The sequence below is a fragment of the Cervus elaphus genome, chromosome 19 (assembly GCF_910594005.1).
Source record: "Cervus elaphus chromosome 19, mCerEla1.1, whole genome shotgun sequence".
Lineage (NCBI taxonomy): Eukaryota > Metazoa > Chordata > Mammalia > Artiodactyla > Cervidae > Cervus > Cervus elaphus.
The window spans coordinates 24,644,226-24,654,462 of NC_057833.1; the positions used below are offsets into that span (position 1 = coordinate 24,644,226).

Consider the following 10,237-nt stretch of genomic DNA (forward strand, 5'->3'; position numbering starts at 1 on the left):
ATGGGTGCTCAAGGAGCAGTCAAGGTGATGTACACCTAAGCAGATGCTAGGTAGCTAGGTGACATTAAGGATTTACAGCAACCGCCCTAGGGAAGAGGAACGAGGTGTGGTAAATTGACTGAAGTTATGTTTCCATTGCACTCAAAGAATGGGGTTAGAAACCAAAATTGATACATTAAGTCAGAGAAAAGTGAAGAAAGTTATTTATCTTCTGCATTTCAGGACTAAATTTCATACCTTCTAACCTGTGATTAAACTTATAAATTAGATCTGTGAAGTAACAATGAGAAAGCTTGTCATGATTTTTCTGAACCTTTGCTTTTTCATCTTCAAGTGGGGGGGGTAATAAAAACATTTATAACTTGAAATTATGCACATAAAGAAATAATAAGATACTATCAAATGACAACTAATTATGTATTGGTGTTGTTAAATTGCAAATTTTTCTTTCATTTTTATTTCCTATGTTTTTGAGATTTGTTGTTTTTACTGTTTTAAGAAATAAAGATTAAAAAAAAGAGAAATAGTATAAATGAATGCATATGCAAAACAGAAACAAACTCACAAATATAGAAAACAAACCAGTGATTACCGAAGGGGAGAGGGGCAAATTAGGGGTATGTATAAAATAAAGGGCTTCCCTGGTAGCTCAGAAGGTAAAGAATCTGCCTGCAGTTCAGGAGATCCCTGGGTCAGGAAGATCCCCTGGAGAAGGGAATGGCAACCCACTCGAGTATTCTTGCCTGGAAAAACCCATGGAAAGAGGAGCCTGGCAGGCTACAATCCATGGGTTCACAAAGAGTCATGACTGAGTAACTAACACACACATAAAATAAATAAGTAACAAGGACATATTGTATACTACAGGGAATTATAGCCATTATCTTGCAATAACTTTTAGTGGAATATAATCTGTAAAATACTGAATCACTATGCTGTACACTTGAAACTAACAACATTGTGAATCAATTGTACTTCAATCAAGAAAAATAAAGAAGAGAAAGAGGAGAGAGAGAGAAAAGGAAGGAAAGAAAATCAAAAAAGCTAAGGAAAGAAGGGCCTTTAAGAAATACTGTGTAATTAGAACACAGGGCTAGTGGTAAACAATGAAGTGGGAAATAATCATCTTAAATTTCAGACCAAGACATTTAGATTGTATCCTGTAATCAATGAAGAGCCATAGAAGTCTCTTTTAAATAACAGGAGTTTTTAATGGAGAAATAGTGGGAGTAACAGGAGTAATAACATGTCTAAATCTGTTTAAAAACAATACCTTGGTAGTTTTGGGGTGGGGTTGTTAAGAACAGAGGCAGAGAAACCAATTTCCAGGCTATTGCAACAATCTAGGTAAAGCATCAAAAGAGCATTTTGCTCAGTCCAGCTCTTTGAGATCCCATCTCTTTGAGATCCCATCGGCTGTAGCCCCTCAGGCTCCTCTGTCCATGGGATTCTCTAGGCAAGAATACTGGAGTGGGTTGCCATTTCCTCTTCCAGGGAATCTTCCTGACCCAGGGATCAAATCTGCGTCTCCTGTGTCTCCTGCATTGGCAGGTGGATTCTTTACCACTAGCGTCACCTGGGAAGCCCAATCTGGATAGGATCATGGAGCAAGTCAGGCAATGGGATGAGGAGTGGAGTTTGGGGTGAATGAGAGAGCTAATTAGGAGGTAGCTATTTAGAGAACAACTGGTTCTGGGGTTGAAAAAAATCATCTCTGAGAATGACATTGAGATACAGATTCTTCCACCTTGTCATGCAGGAGTGGGGTTTGAAAAGGAGGTTGAACAGCTTGGGTGTCATTTTGAGAGTGGATAGAACTGGAGGCTAAGCATTGCTGGTCAACTAGTGGCTGCAGTTAGCAACTTCAGATCACAGTCACAGGTATGCTGTTCAGAGGCTCTTGGCTTTCTGTTCTTCCTGTTCCTCCAAGCTGCCTCACAACTGATGGCAAATCAGAGCAACCAGAGCAAAAATAAAGCACTGAAGCTTCCAGATCCTCACTTAGGGGGATATTCTTCCAACTTAGAAAGGAAAAGCTGAGTCAAGAGCGCCTGCCTCCACTTCCAGGAGATTCATCTTCTTGCAGTTTATCTTTCTGTTCTGTTCTAGTCATGGAGCATGTCTGTCCCCGAGAATGGCCACAGAGATCTTTTTTGCTTAAGCAGAAAAGAGGCTAGTTTGTTTGAACCAGATTTTATTAAAGTCTTGGGGATTACAAAAAGAAAATATATGAGGAGAACATAAAACTCCCAGCCTCATAAGATACAGCCCACACGCCTAGATCACACAGTCCATCTCATCCTCATGAATTCCAAGAAAAAACTGGGAACCCCCTGCACCTCCATCCTTGATCTCAAACTCCTTTCTCTTGGTAGATGCTATCTCTAACTCCCACAGTCTCCAGTGTCACAGCATGCTGGGTGAGTGATAGTGTTCTGGATTTATAGTTTTGTTCATAGCTGCCCTCGGTTCCCAGGAATCCTGACCAAAAAAAAAAAAAAAGGTTGTATCATTTGTACCCTACTTAAGTTTTAAAGTAATAAAACAATCTTGAAGAATGCTTAAATTTAGAAAAAAAATTAAAATTGCTCCTACTTTGAAAAGACCTTCGGAAAATATTGCCAAACCTTCCCAAATGGGTCCCCAACAAGGATTCTTCTGTCCAGTATTGGTTGAGCCAATAGAATGGGACTGAGTTTGCCGCAGAAGCAAAGAGAAGTTTCTTACTTTGATTAGGCGTAGAGAGGCAGGAGCGCTCGCTCTAGTAGGTGTGGCTGCTTTACAGAGATCTTCTTGCAGGGATGTTCTCGGGAGAGTTCTCGGAGAGGGGTGCGGCTGTGCCGCTCCTGGCATTCACTCAGATCTGTGTAGTTGCAGCCTCTCTGCGCATGGGCAGCTGCCGCCATCTTGGATTAAGCTGTCGTTCGCAGTGGCTCTGCTGTCTGCCTGAGCTGCGTCAGGCACAGCCATTTTTCAGGAGGACCTCTGGTCTGAAGTGCCTGTTTGAGGCCACTGCATGGAACACCCTTTGAGCAAGTGAAACTAGATTAATCACAAAGGACAAGAAGGTTAGGCTTTATTTTATTACGCAGATTCTGTTTTTATTTCCTCTGTTTTATTTAATGGACTTTGCTGGTGACAAAAAACTTTCATGTTTTTGTATAGTCCCTTCTGTTTTGCTTTTATTTTTATATAGTTTTAATTATACCGCATCTGCTTTTTGTTATGTTTATTATAGCATAGTCAAATTTTTATATTTTTTATATACTTTATTTTGTCTTTTAAAATAGTTCTTAAAGAACCATAATTATATTATCGATTCTATATTTGAGGCTATTATTGCTTCCAAAATAAAATGGTTTTTAATTCATTTTTTTCTGATTATATAAAAAATACACTAATTATAGAAAATTTGGAATATAGAAAAAATAATAAAAATGATAAAAATTCCCAGTACATGAAACTGTGATCATAGATGTACAGATTTGATTTCAACTTTTTTCATTTAGCCTTATAAGGTTAGGTGGCTTATCCGGTTATAAGGGTTTGGCCTTACATGGTTATTCCTCATACAGGAAATGGGTTCTAAGGTTATTGCAAGTCATTTGATCCTGTTTAGGCTCTTGTCTCAGCACAACATCCCAGACTGTCCTTCCCCACGCTGAGGCCAGCTCAAATATGTTTCCAGATAGAACATCTGCCACCCTGTCCTCCCTTGGAGGTCCGATCCTCCAAGTCACAGCTCTTATTCCCTCATTTTCTTGTCTTCCTTTCTTGGAAGAAACATGTTTTTGTAGACTTTCACCCTTCGTGTGAGACCAGCAAAGTCTCCAAAACTGTGTCCTCTCCAGGGTTAGTTCTGTGTTGGGATCTTTCCTAGGATCCCCCAGGCTGCAGCTCCCATAATGTGCAAAGCAGGAGTGGGCAGTTTTCTTTACAGCAAAGTTCTGAAGTGCGGAAAACAGACTAACGAATGAACCTTTGTATATTATATATATTTTTTTACATTGCTGAGTGTTTTATAATTGCTTTACTCAGCAAGCCTGAGAAATATGTAAGTAGTCATCAGTTTCACAGATGTGGGAATTAAGGTTCAGAGAGGTTAAATGACTTGCTTTAAATAGTCACAAAATTATATCATTTGACTGTCAAATGAGAGCTCTCTTTCCTATCAAAATTACATTCTTCTTAGGGTAAAAATAAGTGATACTGTAATAAAGAGAGTACACAAGTTGGCCTAATAAGCGGGTAGGGGGCAAAATAGCAGGGAGAACAAGGTGAAAGGAGAGTGGAAGAGCAGAGAGAGACCCAACAAAAGTCACAGATTGTAGGGAAAACAATAATTTTGTACCCTGGTGGTTTAAAAATGCTTGTTTGTGTATGTGTTTGGGGTGGGGAGTGGGACAGGGGCGGAGTTCCTGATTTGATCTACACATATGCCAATTGGCTCTCCTCCGTTCTTGTAAGAACGGGATGAGGTCTTCCTCTCCTTCAGGGACAGTTTCACTTGTACCTTTGGTGGCACAGAGTTTGAGTCTCAAATCAGATTAGTGTCAGTGCACACTGCAGCTTTCCTCTTCCCCATGCTCTTCACTGCTCCTCTAAACCATGCTGTGGCGCTCTCTCTGCTCACTCTGGTGCTTGGCACTGTCTCAAGCTCCTGGACAACTATCTCCCCCAGCCCACACTATATATCATGCATGCTGCCACTGCCTTGCTGGGTTCAGAGGAGGGGGTGGGCTGGAAGACTACATTTTCCTTCACTGCCTCAACATTCAGTTCCTCTAGCACCACTGAACAGGGCTATGGGGTATAACATGCTGTATTCAAGGTTTCAGGTTGATCAGAGCAAATGTCTCTTGTTGAATGAAGGGACAAGATATAGTGGTGCAGTAGAGCCTGCCAATTTTCTATACATTGTCCATCTCCACTTTTTACTTAGTAGCATAATCCTGATTTCTATTTGAGGCAGTACTGTGCTCTAACAGAAGGATATATTTTTCAGTGGTAGTTAACTGTGGCCTTATGGCTAAGATGGGCTTCCCAGATGGTGCCATGGTAAAGTATCCACCTGCCAATACAGGAGCCACAAGAGACGTGGGTTCGATTTCTGGGTCAGAAAGATCCCCTGGAGTAGGAAATGGCAAGCCACTCTAGTATTCTTGCCTGGAAAATTCCATGGACAGAAGAGCCTGGTAGGCTATAGTTCATGGAGTTGCAAGAGTCAGACATGACTGAGCACAGCTATATTATCTATTTAATGTCTATTTACCATATGGCTAAGGTAAAGCCATTGAAATCATTGCTGGACTTCCAAATAGGGTCCCTTTGGAAAATAGTAATTATTCCTCTTTTGGTGTCTCCCTTTGTCTTTCATGCTGTCTGGAATGGGGAAGCATGCGTCTAGAGCTCCAGCAATCATTATGACCCCCGTGTGAAGCCACAGTGAAACATACAGAGCAGCTGAATGCCTAATGATTCCATGATTCACCATATCATCCTATATTCCTACCTCTGGGCTTAACAAAATAAAGGGTTTTCTGGGCCTTACATATGAAATATTTTGTTAACCTTAGGTATTTTAGCCACTATTAGGGCTAATTTAATTTGGGGGCAGATTTTAAGTTTTAATATTTTTGAAGTGACTATTACAGTGACTTTTTTTTTTCACCATTGTTAGTTTTTTAAACTTCCAAACCTAATTATAACTTAAACAGAGTAATTTTATGTTCTACTTGTTAAGTAGAAAGTGAAACAATATTTTGGTAAATGATTAAGTATTAGGCTTGTAAAGTGTTCTTATAGAGTAATTCTACTTCTTGGAATAAATCTTAAGGATTATGTATATATGTATGAAACTTTAAAAACAAAGCCATTTACATTATAAGAATAGAAACCACCTAAATAGCAACATAATAAAATGGGTAATAAAATATGATATATTCATTGAATTAAGAAATTTGAGAAAAAAATAACATTTTTATTTTAAAAAGTATTTTGTGGTAACAATTTAAACAATCTTGAAGTTTATGAAGTAAAGTTATATTCTTCCTCTTCTACGTAAGATCCACACCCTTAACCATTTAGTCTAGTGTTTGTCTTTCCACAGTTTTTCCTTTGTCTATGTAAACAAATACAGATATGCACTCACATATAACAAATAAAATTTGGATTATAACACATATATAAAATGCAAATTATCAATAACATGGAGAAATACCCATAGTAAAATAAAAAGTCTTATAGGTAATATAAAATTTGATATACAACAAGATCCCAATTATATTTCAGAAAGTGTTCAGCAAAAAGACTGGACTGAAATATATGATAAACAAATGTGAATAAATGAATACATATTGCCAACATTAATAAATGTGGGGTAAGTCACTTCAGTTGTGTCTGACTCTGTGAGACCCTATGGAAGTATAGTCTGCCAGGCTCCTCTGTCCATGGGATTCTCCAAGCAAGAATACTGCAGTGAGTTGCCATCCCCTCCTTGAGGGGACATTCTCAACCCAGGGATCGAACCCATGTCTCATACATCTCTTCATTGGCAGACAGGTTCTTTACCACTAGTGCCACCTGGGAAGCCCCTATTAAATACTATTAATAATAAATGCTATTTTCTCCTCAGTTCAATTCAGTCACTCAGTTGTTTCCGACTCTTTGAGACCCTATGGACTGTGGCATGACATACAGATTTTTTTCCACAATCCCCACAAGGCTAAAAGTGAAAGATATCTTACTGTATTTCAGAGGAAATATGGGAGGCTGAGAGCACATATTTGAACCACCTGCCTCCCAGTCCCATCCAATATGACCTAGAAAATTTTAAAATATGTAAAACCCTAAATCAGTACTGGAAGCTAGGGAAGGAAACCATACGAATGCCAGAAACTTCAAAGAATTTCTTCTAAATCCTGTGCAGTTGGGACCAGATTAAAGGACATCCAGGGCCTATCTGCCGGTCACCAATGAGCAGCTTGACCTGGAGAGATGAGGCCAGGAGGCTGACTGCAGGATTGAATGAGTTTGAAGGTAGCAAGGTAGCAAATAATGGTAAATGTTTCAAGCAGAGAGCTCATACACAGTGGCAGTAATTCTATTGTTGGATGGTTTCCCCAAGCTTTGGAGACCTTCACTGCCTCTGTGGAACTGGGCGTGAAGGTAGGCCTAAGTGGCTCCCTCAAGCAGCAGTCTGTCACTAACTGTAGTGTTCTTTGCTGATGTACCTGGCTAGAGGCCTTGGCCTGGACAACTGTATCACTCACAAGCAGTGAGCTTGGAGAGGGAGGTGGTGTCCACAGAAACCCTAGATAGGAATTACACCACCAAATCTGTCAACTAGCACAACTCTTTCACAAAATACAAAGAAAAGGCTTTATATATTGAAGTTTAGATGGCTTTTCCCCCAAATTTTTACCTTACCTTCATACAACACATATCAGGGCTTCTCTGATAGCTCAGTTGGTAAAGAATCCGCCTGCAATGCAAGAGACCCCAGTTCAATTCCTGGGTTGGGAAGATCCACTGGAGAAGGGATAGGCTACCCACTCCAGTATTCTTGGGATTCCCTTGTGGCTCAGCTGGTAAAGAATCCACCTGCAATATGGGAGACCTGGCTTCCATCCCTGGGTTGGGAAGATCCCCTGGAGAAGGAAAAGGCTACCCACTTCAGTATTCTGGCCTGGAGAATTCCAGGCCTATACAGTCCATGGGGTCTCAAAGAGTCGGACACGACTAAGCAGCTTTCACTTTCATTTTCTTTTCATGCAACACATAAGGATTAATGTGAGACAGAGCATTGATGTAAACATGAAAAGTGAACCCATAAAGCTTCTCGAGGAAAACACGACGTCTTCATAACTTGTTTGAGAAAATTTCTCAAATAGGATAAATAGGATACCAAAACTCTAACCTGAAAATAAAAGATTGAAAATCTGAACTTTATTAAAACAAATAATTTATGTTTATTAAAAGATGACATTAAGAGAGTAACAAGGCAAACTTCAGACTGGTAGAAGATATTTGCAATAGATGTTAACTGACAAAAAATTCATATTCAGACTATACAAAGAATAAGATCAAATAGAAGAATAAAATTGAAAAACGAACTAAAAATGGATAAAATACTTTTAACGATCACTTTAGATAAGTTGATAGGTCAATAAACAATAAGTGTAAACATTATTAATTAGAGGAAAAAGCAAGTAGCTAACAATACAAAGTGTTGGCAAAGATGTAGAGCAACTGGAACTCTCATAAATTGTTGGTAGGAATATAAACTGATTTTTAAAAAATTAATTTAGAAAAATGTTTAACAGTGTCCACTAAAACATATGTATACCCTATGGCCCAGAATTCCAATTTTAGATGTATACCCTACATAAATAAGTACTTGTATCTATCACAATACATGTGCAAGGGTGGTCAAAGCAGGCAGCTTTATTTATGAAGTCAAAAGTATATATATTTTAGAATATTCACATCCATGCAAAAAAGGAAAAGAAAAACTACTGCTATATGAAAAAAAAATGGATTAGTCTGAACATAATGTTAAGCAAAGAAAACAGACTTAAAAGAGTAGGATGATGGCTGGGTTCATCAAGGAGCAGATGCCAAGATTGAATTAGAAGTGCAGATTTTCTGGGAATAGGAGTGGATGGAGAAAGCCTTCACCCCTGATATTTAATGAAGGAAGGGAGGAAAGGGTAGAAAGAGCCTCAGCCAGTAGTGTAGTTCTGGTGAAATCTTGGCTAGCTCGATGAGGAACTTCAACACAAAGATTACCTATAGAAGGTTGCCTCACAGACAGAAATGACATACCCTTATACCACCATGCTCAGTTATCAACTCTTAACTATCCAGAAAGAGCATGATCTTGACTCAGAAGCTTAGACACTCACATCTGGAGACTGTCAACTCACTGTACTCCTTGTGACAGGTGCTCTTTTGAAGGGAGATCTGAGTAACATACCTCCATGGCCATCAGAGGGATAGCCGCTCTTGTGTGGAGTCCAAAGCCGTCAAATCTAGTCTGCAGGCATAGTCAGAAGAGCAAGGGGTTGTGACTCAGAGAGGGTGGGAAGAAGCCTGATGGGTAGTAGAAAGTACTCTATTTTTAGATCTGCACAGTGTTATGTAAGTATGTACATTTTTACATCTATATTTACATAAGTGTATGATATGTAAGTTATGTTTCTGCTAAACAAGGAAGGGAATCCTTCCAAGATTACACATGGCCCTGATTGCTGAGGTTGTTTGATTAAGGAACTAGTCACATGCCTTCTTTTAAGATTTAAGAAGTTCCTAAAAGTATTTTTAAGAAAGAGTTAAGACTTAAAAAAAAAAAAAAAAAAAAACCTCCTCGCCTGATTTCTGGAGGTGATAACTAAAAAAACCTCACTGTTTAAATATCAGAAAACTCCCATATCAGGTAGGACTAAGTTTGGCTGTGACAATTACAAAATAATAGTAACTTAAATAAGGTAGAATTTGTTTCACTATAACCTAAAAAAAAGTCCAGATGTAGACAGTCCAGGCCTGATTTGGTGCTACTTAATGGGTGCCTTCTATCTTGCTGTTCTGCCGTTCTTGGCTAATGGTTTTTACCTCCTGTCCAAGAGCTATAGTCATTTTATCTGTATTCCAGCCACAGGAAAAGATGACGAAGGACACTCTCCCTTCCATTTAGAGACACTTCCCAGAAGTTACACAGAGCACTTCCACTCAACCCCCACTGTGTAGAACTTAGTTTTATGAGCACACCCAGCTACAAAGAAGTCTGGGATGTGTAGACTTTATTTCAGGTGCCAGGAGACCAGCTGAAAAACAGAGTTCTATTGTAATACTAGGGACAAAGGGAAAATAGATATTGGGGAACAACTAGCCTATTCTGCCATAACCCCACAAAGAATTTGTAGTATCAAGGAAAGAAAACATAGCATGCAAAAGGTAGAGAAAAGTCAGATAGAGTTTCATATATACATAGAAACATTTATAGTTTAGGAATAGAAATTTTTAGATGCACCTGTACAGTGATACTAATTTTAAATATAAACATACATTTGGAAATAAAGAAAATATAAACTGAACAGAGTTGAGGAGGGAGTTAGTTGAGAGAGCATTTTGAAGTTAATTACTTTACTGTGAGATTTTGTACTTGATTAGAAACAGTGGGGAGCAGAACTGATAATGTAGAAAATGAATCATTAATACAGTTGATAAACTTGATGAA

The 10,237-nt window shown here is 38.8% G+C and overlaps 1 long non-coding RNA gene across 2 annotated transcripts; it reads right to left on the reverse strand.

The window, feature by feature from the left end:
• Positions 1-1,483: 1,483 nt before the first annotated feature.
• On the reverse strand, positions 1,484-9,072 carry LOC122676111. 2 transcript variants are annotated; one of them, XR_006335429.1, is made up of 4 exons: positions 8,978-9,072; positions 7,429-7,483; positions 2,728-3,026; positions 1,484-2,481 (listed from the first exon to the last, which is right to left on the reverse strand). It is a non-coding gene; the product is annotated as an uncharacterized LOC122676111 (long non-coding RNA). The 2 variants fall into 2 exon arrangements; XR_006335428.1 differs by having other exon boundaries at positions 2,728-3,042; positions 8,978-9,057.
• Positions 9,073-10,237: the final 1,165 nt, after the last annotated feature.